We start from the raw sequence: 11,440 nt of genomic DNA, 5'->3' as shown, positions 1-11,440 counted from the left end.
CTAATACCAATACTTCTCAAATGGTTCCACAAATTAGAAACAGAAGAAACACTACCTATGAAGCCACAGTCACCCTGACACCTAAACCACACAAAGACACAACAAAGAAAGATTACTTCAGATCAATTTTACTTACGAACATTGATGAGAAAATAATAAAATTCTTGCAAACCGAATCCAAGAACACATCAAAAACATCATTCCCCAAGATCAAGTGGACTTCATCCCAAGTTGATCAAACTTGCAAGTCTGTTCTAACCTCACCCCATGTGGGTCCCTGGGATTGAACTCAGGTTATCAGGCTAGACAATACACCTCTTTATCTACCAGTGATTCGCAACGTTCCTAATGCTACGACCCTTTAATAAAATCCCTCATGTTGTGACGAACACCCCCTGTGTGGATAAGCCTGGTGCTGTTTGTAGTTTGATGCTAATTCTGCTCTCCTGGGAGGGTTGTGGACCAGGAGTGAGTCACGGTACTCGGTACTCGGTACTCGGGTGACTTCTTGTGAACCAAACCCCTAATGAGTAAAGGAGCCAATCACTGGGCAAGTAGGTGGGAATTCCAGGTTGGACTGAGGAAGAAAAGGAGGAGGAGAGAGTTAGGGACTTTTGGAATGGAGGTAGCATAAGGGCTAGTTTCCCCAGTATCATGGCGAATCCTTACGGATTCTCCACCAAGGCTTAAAAGGTTTATAAGATTAGGTTTTAGTTGTTGCTCCCAGAGCTTAGTTTGTGTAGTGTTTCTGAGTTTAGTTTGTGTAGTGTTTTTCTTTGACTCGCCTGGGTTCCAGAGAGAAAGGTATGGCAGCAAAGTGTGGGTTTGACTGATGTGCACCACAAAGAGCATGTGGGCTTTGAATCACGGGGCTGACAAGTGGAAACCTAGCAAGCTGAGTGGAGAGATTTTGGAATTCTGAGTCAGAGTCTCCACGAGATTAAAAACAGGTCAGCCAGCCTGGCGTGGTGGCGCACGCCTTTAATCCCAGCACTCGGGAGGCAGAGGCAGGTGGATTTCTGAGTTCGAGGCCAGCCAGGTCTACAAAGTGAGTTCCAGGACAGCCAGGGCTATACAGAGAAACCCTATCTCGAAAATCCAGAAAGAAAGAAAGAAAGAAAGAAAGAAAGAAAGAAAGAAAGAAAGAAAGAAAGAAAGAAAGAAAGAAAGAAAGAAAGAAAGGAAACAAAGAGAACTATACACAGAATCAACAAAACGAAGAGCTGGTTCTTCATAGACAAGATAGACAAGTCCTTAGTCCATCTAACTAAAGGCACAGAAACAGTATCCAAATTAACAACACCAGAAATGAAAAGGGAAACATAACAACATACACTGAGGAAATTTTTAAAAATCATCAGGCTTTACTTCAAAAGCCTGTACTCCACAAAATTGGAAAATCTAAATGAAATGGATGATTTTCTAGGCAGATACCACTTACCAAAGTCAAATCAAAATCAAGTAAAATATATAAACAGACCTATAAGCCCTAAGGAAATAGAAGAAGTCATTAAAGTCCCCCAACCGGGGCTGGTGAGATGGCTCAGTGGTTAAGAGCACCCAACTGCTCTTCCAAAGGTGCAGAGTGGTGCAGAGTTCAAATCCCAGCAACTACATGGTGGCTCACAACCATCCTTAACAAGATCTGATGACTTCTGGAGTGTCTGAAGACAGCTACAGTGTACTTACATATAATAAATAAATAAATCTTTAAAAAAAAAAAAAAAAGTCTCCCAACCTAAAGAAACCCAAGACCAGATAGTTTTAGTGCAGAATTCTACCAGACTCTCTAAAAAAAAAAAAAAAAAAAAAAAAAAAAAAAAAAAAAAAAAAAACCAAAATAGGTCAGCCATTGCCCGCCAGTGCATGCTGGCCAGCCCCATGGGGCAGAGGAGCCCGCAGGACCACACCAGGACAGAGTGGCAGTAGCTGGGACGTCTGCCAGCCATCAAGAGATTTGTTTCTACTGGGTTGCTGGGTGTCGTGGCAGCTGACCACAGGGTGGACAGTCATTTCGTGGGGCTGGAGTGGCAGTGAAGGGAACTTGGAAGCTCCACACGGGACCGCGCCAGGGCAGAGAGTAGCTGAATCAAACGCAGGAACTGGCAGATCTTTTTAAAATAATTCCCACAACACCCCCCCTAAAAATTTTTGTTTCTACTTCTAACTATAATTTTGCTACTGTTATGAGTCAAAATGTAAATATTTTAAGAGCTAGAGGTTTGCCAAAAGGGTAAGATCCAAAGAACAACGGTGAACATCACTGACAACCCCCACCCCATGGAAATTCTCACCAGTACTGAACCAGCATCTTGGGTCTTTTAACTCAAAGGTCTCATCATTTCCAACAATCTTCACTCACTTTTTTCTATCTCCTTAAGTAACAGCAAAATCAAGTATGAGTACTACTGCCTTTTCTGGGTCTTGTAGTACAAGAATTGACTGTGGGGTCACTTTAGAGTTTGAGTGGGTATCCTGTAAATGTTTGTTAAATCTATTTGATTTGTGACATCACTTAACTCCAGAGTTTTGTAGTTTTTGTATGAGTGACCTTTCTCTTGGTGAGAAAGGGGTATTGAAATCACCCACTACCATTATGAGCCAGTACGTAATATAGGAAAACAGCATCCTACAGATTTAGAAAAGATCTTCACTAACCCTACATCTGATAGAAGGCTAATGTACAAAATATATAAAGAACTCAACAAGTTAGACTCCAAATAACCCAATAAAAACTGGGGTACAAAATTAAACAGAGAATTCTCAACAGAGAAATCTTGAGTGGTCGAAAAGCACGTAAAGAAATGTTCAGCATCCTTAGTCATCAGGGAAATGCAAATCAAAACAATCTCAAGAGTCCACCCCACACCAATCAGAATGGCTAAGATCAAAAGTTCAAGTGACAGCACATGTTGGTGAAGATGTAGAGAAAGGGCAGCACTTCACATTGCTGATAGGATTGCAAACTGTTATAACCTGTAGCCGCCTGCGGCCACACTGACTGAGTTCCTGAGTGGGAGGCAGGAGCTGTGTGGGAGAAAACGGCGAGAGAAATAATGGAGGCCAAGACATATTTCTGTTCAAAGTTTACTAAGAGTCTGTGCTTAGATGGGGGGGGGGGGCATACCCCACCAATCCATTCTTGATGCCTGTTGCCAGCCTGTAGGTGATCTGCCAGATGCTGTCTCCAGAATATCTCAAGGGCCTCTCAGCAGGTAGCAGTCAGCAGGTGACAGAACAATAGAGCCATCTGGGTCGGAAGGCTCCACCCCAGGTGGTCTCATTCTCAGTGGCAGCAAGGTCAGGGGAGGCTACAATAACCTCTCTGGAAATCAATCTGGCAGTTACTCGGAAAACTGGAAATAGTTCTGGAAAACTGGAAATCGTTCTACTTGAAGACCCAGATAATACTGCTCCTGGGCATGTATACACATACACAACCAAAAGATGCTCCACTATGTTCATAACAGCTTTAGCTGTAATAGCCAGAAGCTGGAAACAACACAGATGTCCTCAACTGAAGAATGGATACCAAAAATGTGGTACATTTACATAATGGAATACTATTCAGCTATTAAAAACAAGGACATCATGAAACTAAAACATATCACCCTGAACGAGACGACCCAGACCCAAAAGGACACGCATGGTATATATTTATTGATAAGTGGGTATTTGCCAAAAAGTATAGAATACCCATGATGCACCCCCACAGAACTTAAGAAGTTAAACAAGAAGAAAGGTTCAAGTGAAGATGCTTCAATCCCACTTAGAAGGGGAACAAAACAATCATGGAAGGCAGAAGGAGAGAGGGACCTGTGTGGGATAGAGGAGAGGGAGAGGAAAAGGAGGCAGGATCAGGTATGGAGGAAGCCCCGAGGGCCAGGAGAATGAATGGAAACATGCACTGGGGATGGGGGAACCCCTAGAAAGTGTTCTGGGATGTGAGAGGCTCCCAGAACTCAATGGGGATAATCTTAGCCAAAATGCCCAACACTGGGGAGATGGGACCTGAAGAAACCACCTCCAGTAGGTAGACAGGGCCCCCAGTGGAGGGATGGGGCCAACCATCTACCTTCAAGATTTTTGACCCAGAATTTTTCTTGTATAAAGGAAATGCAGCGACAAAAATGGAGTGGAAACTGAAAGACAGGCCATCCAGTGACCTGCTCAACTTGGGATTCATCTCATGTGCAGGCACCAAACCCTGACACTATTACAGATGCCATGTTGTACTTGCAGACGGGAGCCTAGCATGACTGTCCTCTAAGAGGCTCAACCAGCCTTAAGTGATGCAGATACTTAAGAGCCAACCACTGAATTGAGGTTTGGGACCCCTAGCATTCAGGATTAGGGCCCAGTAGTAGTTGGGGTGGTTATCTATCAATGGACTCCCATTGGGACTCCACATTGCACACATACATTTTTTGCAATCTACTTTTAATAAAGGTTCAAATCTCCTTTAGCCTACCACCCAGCAGAGATAGTGGAAGAGAAAAGTTATTAGGGCCAGTGGACCTGTTCAGTAATAGTTCTTTGGTGGTGAGCTTGGTTTTTTTTGGCAGTAGTTCAGTCCTGTCACCAAATACAACTCAACCACTGCAGACCAATCCTCAAGGCAAACAAATACCACATGCAAAACAGTAGCTTCAGTCCAGTCCTCTAGGTAGGCAGACACCAGGCATGAACTAGCAACTGTAGTTCAATCCTGAAGAAACCAAAAGGCTCAACAGACCTAAGGCAAGGCTAAGCTGCCACAGGACCCTCAAAAGCAGTTCTTTGGTGAGTGTCTCTCAATGTCAGCATTAACCACAAGTTGAGCTCAACAAGGCTATATAAGGTGAACCAATACATGAGTGCTGTTAGCAAAGAATTGTGAGGCAGAGCAAACCAAACCAATGCTCAGTGTTTCCGACTGTCTGTGAGGTCATATTTATACTCCTTCCTCATGAGTCCTTTTATGTGTTTGCTATATCAAAACATCTTTTCACCTGTGTGCTCAAGCAAAACATCATTTGACATAACTGACTTCCCCCCAAAACTAGAAGATTCCACTTCACCACATGGCCTGAGGTGGTATGCAGACTGGAAAGGGGACTGGCCCTCCTTTGTTTGTTTGATTAATTTTTTTGTTTGTTTTAGTTTGTTTATTTATTTATTTATTTATTTATTTTTACTTAATGTATATGGGTACACTGTAGCTGAACAGATGGTTGCAAGCCTTCATGTAGTTGTTCGAAACTGAATTCTTAAGACCTCTGCACACTCCGGTCAACCCCACTCACTCCAGCCCAAAGATTTATTTATTATTATGCATAAGTACACTGCAGCTGTCTTCAGATGAGCCAGAAGAGGGTGTCAGATCTCATTACGAGTGGTTGTAAGCCACCATGTGGTTGCTGGGATTTCAACATGGGGCCTTCAGAAGAGCAGTCAATGCTCTTATCTGCTGAGCCATCTCACCAGCCCTATTTATTTATTTTACTTTTTTTTATTGGATATCTTCTTTATTTACATTTCAAATGTTATCCCCTTTCCTGGTTTCCCCCCCTCCTGGGAACCCGCATCCCCTCCCCTTACCTCCTTCACCTATTTCTATGAGGGTGTACCCCTTTCTAAGAAGGACTGAAGCACCCACACATTGCTCTTCCTTCTTGAGCTTCACATGGTCTGTGAATTGTATCTTGGGTATTCCGAGGTTTGGGGGCTAATATCCACTTATCAGTGAATGCATACCATGTGTGTTCTTTTGTGACTGGGTTACCTCACCCAGGATGGCATTTTCTAGTTCCATCCATTTACCTAAGAATTTTATGAATTTGTCATTTTTAATAGATGAGTAGTACTCCATTGTATAAATGTACCACATTTTCTGTATCCATTCCTCTGTTGAAGGACATCTGGGTTCTTTCCACCTTCTGGCTATTATTTTTTTTTAAAGATTTATTTATTTATTATATGTAAGTACACTGTAGCTGTCTTCAGACACTCCAGAAGAGGGTATCAGATTATCATATGGTTGACTAGGATTTCAACTCAGGACCTTCGGAAGAGCAGTCGGTGCTCTTAACCACTGAGCCATCTCACCAGCCCCACCTTCTGGCTATTATAAATAAGGCTTCTATGAACATAGTGGTGCATGTGTCCTTGTTATATGTTGAAGCACCTTTTGGGTCTATGCCCAGGAGTGGTATAGCTGGGTCCTCAGGTGATACTATGTCAAATTTTCTGAGGAACTGCCAGACTAATATTCACAGTGGTTGTACCAGCTTGCAATTCCACCAACAATGAAGGAGTATTCCTCTTTCTCCATATCCTCACCAGCATTTACTGTTACCTGAGTTTTTGATCTTAGCCATTCTGATTGGTATGAGGTGGATTTTCAGGGTTGTTTTGATTTACATTTCCCTGATGACTAAGGATGTTGAACATTTCTTTAGGTGCTTCTCAACCATTCAGCATTCCTCAATTGAGAATTATTTGTTTAGCTCTGTACCCCATTTTTAATAAGGTTATTTGATTCTCTGGAGTCTAACTTCTTGAGTTCTTTGTATATATTGGATATTAGCCCTCCATCAGATGTAGGATTGGTAAAGATCTTTTCCCAATCTGTTGGTTGTCATTTTGGCCTATTGACTGTGTCCTTTACCTTACAGAAGCTTTGCAATTTTATGAGGTCCCATTTGTTGATTCTTGATCTTAGAGCATAAACCACATTGGTGATCTGTTCAGGAACTTTTCCCCTGTGCCCATGTGTTTGAGGCTTGTCCCCACTTTCTTTTCTATTAGATTCAGTGGATCTGGTTTTATGGGGAGGTCCTTGATCCATTTTGATTTGAGCTGTGTACAGGGAGATAAGAATGGATTAATTTGCATTTTTCTACATGTTGACTGCCAGTTATACTAGCACCATTTGTTGAAAATACTGGGAAAGATGGACAGCTCGGGAACCTGAGCACCTCCGCGCCTACTCTGATCCCCTCTGCACTTATCCCTGCGCGAGTTGGACCAAGGCGTATTGTAGGTGGAGCTGCAGTGCTCCGTGGCTGGAGCGGGTGGCGCTGAAGGGGCGGGGAACGCGAGTGCCAAGCCTCGGGGGAAGGCGGGAGGGCGCATGGGGTGCGAGGGGCGCGGACAGTGTGGAGACTGCCCAGCCTGCTGGTGGACCCGGCGCAGGAAACAGTGCACCGGCTGCTGGGGACCCCCATCAACGCGGAGAACCTACTGTTTGTTCATGTAGATGACCGCTCACTACTGCTAACTTGTGGCCTGTGATCATGCTTCTAGCCAGGTGTGGTGGCCCAGTTCTGTAATACCAGTCCTTGGGAGGCAGAGGCAGAAGGATGCCATCAAAACTAAGGATTAATCTAGAAGAAAATGTACAGTACGTGTCCATGAGAAAAGCTCTGAAAGTGAAGAGGCCCCGGTTTGATGTGTTGCTGGTATACTTATACATAACTGAAGTTTATGGATCTGCCCCTGGGGGCATTCTTGACTTAAACAAGGTTGCCACAAAACTGGGTGTCCGCAAGAGGCGAGTGTATGACACCACCAATGTCTTAGATTGGCATCGAACTGGTGGAAAAGAAATCTAAGAACCACATTCGGTGGATAGGATCTGACCTGAACAACTTTGGGGCCGCGCTCCAGCAGAAGAAGCTGCAGGCAAGAGTTCTCCGATCTGTCGGCCATGGAAGACGCCTTGGACGAGTTGATTAAAGATTGTGCTCAACAACTGTTGGAGTTAACAGATGACAAGGAAAACGAAAGACTAGCATATGTAACCTATCAGGATATTCACGGCATTCAAGCTTTCCACGAACAGATTGTCATTGCAGTGAAGGCTCCAGAGGAAACCAGACTGGAAGTTCCAGCTCCCAGAGAAGATTCTATCACAGTACATATCAGGAGCACCAAAGGATCCACTGATGTATATTTGTGTGAAGTAGAACAGAACCATTCAAATGGTAAAGCATCACAGAGTGACGAAGGTCTTTGCAGCATCCCGTGTGGGTGAATCCTGTGCCCATCGTTTGATTCTCAGCAATAAGTCTCCTCGGAGTGCTCTTGTGCCCTTATTCTAGACGGGCAGCCGCACTGAAGGCCAGTGGTGTTCTCCCGAGTAGCCTTACACTGGTTCGCATTTGCAGCTTCACAGAAGAATTGCCTTACACTGGTTCACACTTGCAGCTTCACAGAATTGCCTTACACTGGATAGTGTTTGCTTCACAGAAGAATTGCCTTACACTGGTTCACATTTGCAGCTTCACAGAATTCCCTTACACTGGTTCACACTTGCAGCTTCACAGAAGGATTGCCTTACACTGGTTCAGAATTGCAGCTTCACAGAATTCCCTTACACTGGTTCACATTCACAGTTAGGTGTTGTGCACTGGTGAGGTGCACACACGGGGCCAAATGTGGCGCCTTGGTATAGATCTGTATCATGTTTAGATGACTTATGAAATATGGCTGAGTGACACTTATACCCTAGAACACCCAAAATAATGTATGTAGGGAAAATGACAGATAGATCTCTAGTTTCTCAGTTCCTGCAACTTATTAGAACCCTCTGGGTGGGCATGAGAGAGTTTGCTAAAGTTTTACATGAAGTTTCAGATGCCTGTACATTTAGGTTCATATACTAAAAAAGTATTTTAATACGCTCCCCAGTGCTACAACTGGAGTCACATACTTCTTGATTTTTAAGCTGCCTACAGAGTCATCATGTCCCAGAAGATTGGTGGCATGCCTCAAAGCATTGTGGGAAAGTACGGAATTCTGTCTGGCAACAGATCAGTTCACTACAATGCGATTGGGTCCTGGTGAAGTTAAGAGCATTAGTACGCTTTTTGTGAGCAGATTTTACAATGTGTTTCTGTGTGCAGCCTGGCTCCTCAGTCAGAGGGCCATACCTCCTGTGCATTGTACCCCGCCGCCTCAGTTCTCAGTTCTCATCCCACTGCCTTCCCAATCACCTAGCGCTCTCTACCTCAGTGGGTAAGTCACTTACTTCTCTGTGCCTCAATTGCCTCAGTCATTTACCACTAGACTGAGCTCCGAGAGAGGCGTTTGGTCATAGTTGCTCTCGGTGCCTTGCACCACGCCTAGTCCAAAACAAGTGTCCAGTGAATATCTAGCAAACTAGTGAGTGAGCGAGTGCAACGTGGGGCTGACGGAACCTGACGGAACCTGGTGTACAGGAGTCCGGGAAGCATCGCTAGTGTGGTAAACCTCTCTTGCTTTACAAAGGATTTGAAGCAGCTTGAGATAACAATCATGTATACAAAGTAGAGATCCAAAATTAAAGTATTAAAAAAGAAAAAAAAAAAAAAAAAAAAAAGGAAAATACTGTCCGGGCTGGAGAGATGGCTCAGCAGTTAAGAGTACTGGCTGCTCTTCTAGAGGTCCTGAATTCAAATCCCAGCAGCCACATGATGGCTCACAACCACCTGTTATGGAATGCTGATAACATCTTCTGGTGTGTGTAGATAGCTACTGTAGACTCATATAAATAAGTAAATAAAAAATAAATAAATCTTAAAAAAAAAAAAAAACCAACAACAATTTTTTCCACTGGATGGTTGGATGGTTTTAGCTCCTTTGTTAAAAATCAAGTGACCATAGGTGGGTGGGTTCACTTCTGGGTCTTCAATTCGATTCCATTGATCTACCTGCCTGTCACTGTACCAACACCAAGCAGTTTTTATCACTATTGCTCTGTAGTACAGCTTGAGGTCAGGAATGCTGATTCCCCCAGTTCTTTTATTGTTGAGAATAGTTTTCGCTATCCTGGGTTTTTGCTATTCCAAATGAATTTGAGAATTGCTCTTTCTAACTCTGAAGAATTAAGTAGGAATTTTGATGGGGATTGCATTGAATATGTAGATTGCAAGATGGCCATTTTTACTATATTAATCCTACCAATCCACGAGTATGGTAGATCTTTTCATCTTCTGAGATCTTCTTCGATTTCTTTCTTCAGAGACTTGAAGTTCTTGTCATACAGGTCTTTCACTTGCTTGGTTATTGTCTCACCAAGATTATTTATATTGTTTGTGACTATTGTGAAGGGTGTTGTCTCTCTAATTTCTTTCTCAGCCTATTTATCCCTTGTGTAGTGAAAGGCCACTGATTTGTTTGAGTTAATTTTATATCCAGCTACTTCACAGTATGCTTTTGGTCACTGCTGGAGATCTCTGCATGTTGACTACTTAAAAAATGTTCACAAAAACTCTGAAGTCTATAAAAATGTGAGTACATTAGTACAATTTTATGTATTAATGATTCATGAGAACTATTAATTTTATATCCAATAATATGTAAGCTGAATGGATACAATGTCATTCAGAGCACCACATCTGCTATTATCAATTATAAAAAATTTTAATCATATTTAATACTATCTCTATCTTGCATTTTACATGTAATACTGCTCAAATGAAAAATGTTAGGAAACAATACCTTGGTATATTTATAAATACTTACATATTAATAACTCTTGTCTTGAATAGGAATTCTAACATCAAAATTCATTTTTATTGAACTGGTCCTTGGAGCCATACTCCAAGGTTCATTTGATATAATATCTTAAAGAGTTTTTTTAAAGGTTTACTTTTATCATATATATATATATATATATGATATACACATATTACTTATGGATGCCAGAAGAGGGTCTTGGATCCCTAGGAACTGAGTTACAGACAGTTGTAAGTCAAAATATGGGTGCTGAAAACTGAACTCAGGTCCTCTACAAGAACAGCAAGTGCTTATAACTGAGCCATCTTTCCAGTTGCTTAAAAATGCTTTTTTTTCCTCTTTTTTTCTGCAAGAAATTTTTAGAGCCCTTGGACCTATTTCTTGTGGTTTTATGTTACTCCATGTCTTCAATGTTTGCACACTTAAATTTTCTAGTCACATATTGGACAATATGTTTTATATTTGTTTTGAAAACTTATTGATCCAAGGTTCACCATGAACATGACTTTCTCATTAAATGAAATTTACCTTAGAATTCTCCAGAGATTCTTGTAGTCACCTTCAATACTTTGATCATTCTATTTTTTCCTAAAACCTAGACCCACAAAACTCATTATGAATTATTAAACTTTATAAAATATGTTGCTTTCTCCTGTCACTGGCACAGTACTACATGGTGGCTCACAACCATCTGTAATGGGATCTGATGCCCTCTTCTGGAGTGTCTGAAGACAGCTACAGTGTACTCGTACATGATACCTAAATTTTGCAGAGGCTTTCTGATGTCATAGTAGCAAGCACACTATGAAAAGAGTCAGGAAAACCGCATTCAAAATAGATATATGCTGCTGGGTGGTGGTGGCGCACGCCTTTAATCCTAGCACTTGGGAGGCAGAGGTAGGTGGATTTCTGAGTTCGAGGCCAGCCTGGTCTACAGAGTGAGTTCCAGGACAGCCAG

The 11,440-nt window shown here is 42.3% G+C and overlaps 1 pseudogene across 1 annotated transcript; it reads left to right on the top strand.

Moving 5' to 3' along the window:
* Window positions 1–7,284: 7,284 nt before the first annotated feature.
* Window positions 7,285–8,017, top strand: LOC110335980 (annotated as a pseudogene). Its single transcript, XR_002381192.1, has one exon. The product of XR_002381192.1 is annotated as a transcription factor E2F6 pseudogene (transcript).
* Window positions 8,018–11,440: the final 3,423 nt, after the last annotated feature.

This window comes from Mus pahari, chromosome 18 (assembly GCF_900095145.1).
Source record: "Mus pahari chromosome 18, PAHARI_EIJ_v1.1, whole genome shotgun sequence".
Classification (NCBI taxonomy): Eukaryota; Metazoa; Chordata; class Mammalia; order Rodentia; family Muridae; genus Mus; species Mus pahari.
This window is presented reverse-complemented; position numbering and strand designations above follow the sequence as displayed.